Source organism: Schistocerca cancellata, unplaced genomic scaffold (genome assembly GCF_023864275.1).
Source record: "Schistocerca cancellata isolate TAMUIC-IGC-003103 unplaced genomic scaffold, iqSchCanc2.1 HiC_scaffold_859, whole genome shotgun sequence".
NCBI lineage: Eukaryota > Metazoa > Arthropoda > Insecta > Orthoptera > Acrididae > Schistocerca > Schistocerca cancellata.
The window spans coordinates 25,001-30,000 of record NW_026046870.1 but is presented as its reverse complement, the minus strand read 5'-3'; the positions used below and the strand labels follow the sequence as shown (position 1 = coordinate 30,000).

Here is a 5,000-nt window from a genome sequence, read left to right as displayed (position 1 = left end):
GCCCCAATCCCTAGCACGAAGGAGGTTCAGCGGGTTACCCCGACCTTTCGGCCTAGGAAGACACGCTGATTCCTTCAGTGTAGCGCGCGTGCGGCCCAGAACATCTAAGGGCATCACAGACCTGTTATTGCTCAATCTCGTGCGGCTAGAAGCCGCCTGTCCCTCTAAGAAGAAAAGTAATCGCTGACAGCACGAAGGATGTCACGCGACTAGTTAGCAGGCTAGAGTCTCGTTCGTTATCGGAATTAACCAGACAAATCGCTCCACCAACTAAGAACGGCCATGCACCACCACCCACCGAATCAAGAAAGAGCTATCAATCTGTCAATCCTTCCGGTGTCCGGGCCTGGTGAGGTTTCCCGTGTTGAGTCAAATTAAGCCGCAGGCTCCACTCCTGGTGGTGCCCTTCCGTCAATTCCTTTAAGTTTCAGCTTTGCAACCATACTTCCCCCGGAACCCAAAAGCTTTGGTTTCCCGGAGGCTGCCCGCCGAGTCATCGGAGGAACTGCGGCGGATCGCTGGCTGGCATCGTTTATGGTTAGAACTAGGGCGGTATCTGATCGCCTTCGAACCTCTAACTTTCGTTCTTGATTAATGAAAACATACTTGGCAAATGCTTTCGCTTCTGTTCGTCTTGCGACGATCCAAGAATTTCACCTCTAACGTCGCAATACGAATGCCCCCGCCTGTCCCTATTAATCATTACCTCGGGTTCCGAAAACCAACAAAATAGAACCGAGGTCCTATTCCATTATTCCATGCACACAGTATTCAGGCGGGCTTGCCTGCTTTAAGCACTCTAATTTGTTCAAAGTAAACGTGCCGGCCCACCCAGACACTCAATAAAGAGCACCTTGGTAGGATTTCAACGGGGTCCGCCTCGGGACGCACGAACACGCACGAGGCGGTCGCACGCCTTCGGCTCGCCCCACCGGCAGGACGTCCCACGATACATGCCAGTTAAACACCGACGGGCGGTGAACCAACAGCGTGGGACACAAATCCAACTACGAGCTTTTTAACCGCAACAACTTTAATATACGCTATTGGAGCTGGAATTACCGCGGCTGCTGGCACCAGACTTGCCCTCCAATAGATACTCGTTAAAGGATTTAAAGTGTACTCATTCCGATTACGGGGCCTCGGATGAGTCCCGTATCGTTATTTTTCGTCACTACCTCCCCGTGCCGGGAGTGGGTAATTTGCGCGCCTGCTGCCTTCCTTGGATGTGGTAGCCGTTTCTCAGGCTCCCTCTCCGGAATCGAACCCTGATTCCCCGTTACAACCATGGTAGGCGCAGAACCTACCATCGACAGTTGATAAGGCAGACATTTGAAAGATGCGTCGCCGGTACGAGGACCGTGCGATCAGCCCAAAGTTATTCAGAGTCACCAAGGCAAACGGACCGGACGAGCCGACCGATTGGTTTTGATCTAATAAAAGCGTCCCTTCCATCTCTGGTCGGGACTCTGTTTGCATGTATTAGCTCTAGAATTACCACAGTTATCCAAGTAACGTGGGTACGATCTAAGGAACCATAACTGATTTAATGAGCCATTCGCGGTTTCACCTTAATGCGGCTTGTACTGAGACATGCATGGCTTAATCTTTGAGACAAGCATATGACTACTGGCAGGATCAACCAGGGAGCTGCGTCAACTAGAGCTGAGCAGCCGGCCGCCCGGGAGTGTGTCCCGGGGGCCCGCGCGAACACGCAAGCGTCCGCTCAATTATTCTGCAAACAGGAGGAGGCTGGGCTCCCCTGCACAATACACCTCGAAACCCTCTCAGGTCCCGGCGGCGCGCAGCGCCGTCCTAAGTACTTGGTCGGGTTCGAGAGAGGCGCAATCGCCCGGAGTTAGGCGAGTAGACGCTTTAGGTGCGACCACCCGTGCTCCCAACTGAGCTTGCCGCTGCCGACAGAGGCCCGGGAGCGTGCTGTCGTGGCATTGCCGGCGGGAGACAACACGCGCCACCTACGGTGACCGGCAGCTCCAACGCCAGCGCCACAGAAGGGCAAAGGCCCCACGTGGGTGCCGAAGCGAACTCTCCCAGCACAGCGCACGTGCCAACACGTCCGCACAACTGCGATACAAACCACCAGCGAGAACCGCTGGGGCGACCGAGCAGCAGACGGCGTCGCGGCGCCGAGTGCCGGGCGGCGGCGCATCCTCAACGCACACAGTCCTCAATCGGACCAGCACACTGCAGATGTCCACCGCGCTTCGCACCGGGTCCGCGAGGACCCACTTTGGCTGCACGGCGCCGCGCGCAGGGTGCCCCGGCGCGCAGCTGCGCCGCCTGCCGCGTCCGTCGGCCGGCGCGCCTGCCACTGGGCGCCCCCACCAGCCGGCTGTAGCGCGTGCGCCCACGCACCGCGCGGCCAGCACGCCGGGCGGCCCCCCCTCACCGGCCGGGGACAGTCCCACCCACCCACAGCCGCGTATCGCTTCACACCCAGATTCACATTCACGTTCGTTGGTATGGTGGGGACCGCTTCGTAGCTGTACCGATCGTTGCCCTCACAGATGTACCTCCAGCAAGATCAACCGCACCACAACGGGTTACCAGTTGTTCATTTGCGTAACGTCACCAGTAAACGTACACGTCCATCCCCGTTTGCAAAGTCAACTATTATTGCATGCCTGCCTGTCAGGTGTCAAGACACACTACATTCGCTCACATCCACGCAACAAAATGTGCCCGACTAGAGGGCACGTGGAAGGTGCCCCCGTACATATGCGATCTCCATTGCGCGACCAACTGTCAACCGGCCTCTGTAGCATGTCGCAGATGTGGAACGCGGGGCACCGTGCTATCACATTGTGTGAGAAGAGACTACTACGTCTGCATACACGCGCCACTACATGAACAGACGGCTCATGCTGATCGCCATCCACTGCGTCCATTACTCCCACACGTCTCTATGGCGTACCACACTGCAATGCAGCTGTTATGGGGAGATGACACATAGCTGTGTACACAACATTCTGAGCCGGTTGCGGTTGGACAACAATACATTAATGTAACGTGTCATATGCCAATTACAGAGCAGGGTAAGGCACAACGTGGGTTAGGTTAAGGCACAACGTGGGTTAGGTTAAGGCACAACGTGGGTTAGGTTAAGGCACAACGTGGGTTAGGTTAAGGCACAACGTGGGTTAGGTTAAGGCACAACGTGGGTTAGGTTAAGGCACAACGTGGGTTAGGTTAAGGCACAACGTGGGTTAGGTTAAGCCACAACGTGGGTTAGGTTAAGCCACAACGTGGGTTAGGTTAAGCCACAACGTGGGTTAGGTTAAGCCACAACGTGGGTTAGGTTAAGCCACAACGTGGGTTAGGTTAAGCCACAACGTGGGTTAGGTTAAGGCACAACGTGGGTTAGGTTAAGGCACAACGTGGGTTAGGTTAAGGCACAACGTGGGTTAGGTTAAGGCACAACGTGGGTTAGGTTAAGGCACAACGTGGGTTAGGTTAAGCCACAACGTGGGTTAGGTTAAGCCACAACGTGGGTTAGGTTAAGCCACAACGTGGGTTAGGTTAAGCCACAACGTGGGTTAGGTTAAGCCACAACGTGGGTTAGGTTAAGCCACAACGTGGGTTAGGTTAAGCCACAACGTGGGTTAGGTTAAGCCACAACGTGGGTTAGGTTAAGCCACAACGTGGGTTAGGTTAAGCCACAACGTGGGTTAGGTTAAGCCACAACGTGGGTTAGGTTAAGCCACAACGTGGGTTAGGTTAAGCCACAACGTGGGTTAGGTTAAGCCACAACGTGGGTTAGGTTAAGGCACAACGTGGGTTAGGTTAAGGCACAACGTGGGTTAGGTTAAGGCACAACATGGGGGTAGATTGCGGTGCAAATTGCGTTACATTGCGGTGCAAATTGCGTTACATTGCGGTGCAAATTGCGTTACATTGCGGTGCAAATTGCGTTACATTGCGGTGCAAATTGAGTTACATTGCGGTGCAAATTGAGTTACATTGCGGTGCAAATTGAGTTACATTGCGGTGCAAATTGAGTTACATTGCGGTGCAAATTGAGTTACATTGCGGTGCAAATTGAGTTACATTGCGGTGCAAATTGAGGTAGGTTAAGGTGCAACACAGGTTAGGTTAAGGTGACATAGGTTAGGTTAAGGTGACATAGGTTAGGTTAAGGTGACATAGGTTAGGTTAAGGTGACATAGGTTAGGTTAAGGTGACATAGGTTAGGTTAAGGTGACATAGGTTAGGTTAAGGTGACATAGGTTAGGTTAAGGTGACATAGGTTAGGTTAAGGTGACATAGGTTAGGTTAAGGTGACATAGGTTAGGTTAAGGTGACATAGGTTAGGTTAAGGTACAAACTGGGTTGTGTTATGGTACACATTGCGTTGTAGTACAGTACACGTTAGGTTTGGGTACGGTACACAATGTGGTATGGGATGGCGTGTTGTGGGGGGGGGGGGGGGGTGAGGTTCGTTGATATCGACCGTAGGACGTGGATGCCCGAGGCAGCGTCAGTGTGTCAAAGGAGTTATGTCACGTCGGGATGCGCTTTCCGCCAGTGAGAGGGGGGGGCGAGCCGTGTCTGTGGTTGCGGCAGACCTGTGTGTTTCATTCCTGCCAGTGTGTTTGTGCTGTAAGACGAGGCAGTGTGGTGATGTTGGGTGCACCCCTGTGTAGGACATGTGTGGGTGTTGGTGGCTTATCTGAGCAATTGTGGTTGTCGGACGAGTGGGATATTCTGTTTTATGATTGGACCTCCTGGCCTGGTTATCATAGTCTGGTTGGTGTACTGTGGCGGATAGGATGCACCGGACGTTGGTCCATGCCGGTGCTTAATTATTGTATCTGTGTTTGTTACAGGCAGAGAGTAGTGTGTGATAGAGTGTGTGGGTGATAGAGTGTGCGGGTGACGTGTGGTTCGTTTTGTTTGCACAGACGTTCAGCATGTATAGGGGCATTTGCGTATTTGATCTATCTATGTGGGCCTGCATAGTTTCTTCACGTTGACATTCA

At 53.4% G+C, this 5,000-nt stretch overlaps 1 non-coding gene across 1 annotated transcript in view; it reads right to left on the bottom strand.

The window, feature by feature from the left end:
• The window catches only part of LOC126147438 (small subunit ribosomal RNA), a 1,902-nt gene extending 253 nt beyond the window's left edge, over positions 1-1,649 (bottom strand). Inside the window, exon 1 of the ribosomal RNA XR_007530283.1 lies at positions 1-1,649. This exon is cut by the window's left edge and continues 253 nt beyond it. This is a non-coding gene — a ribosomal RNA (small subunit ribosomal RNA).
• Between the last annotated feature and the right edge of the window lie 3,351 nt (positions 1,650-5,000).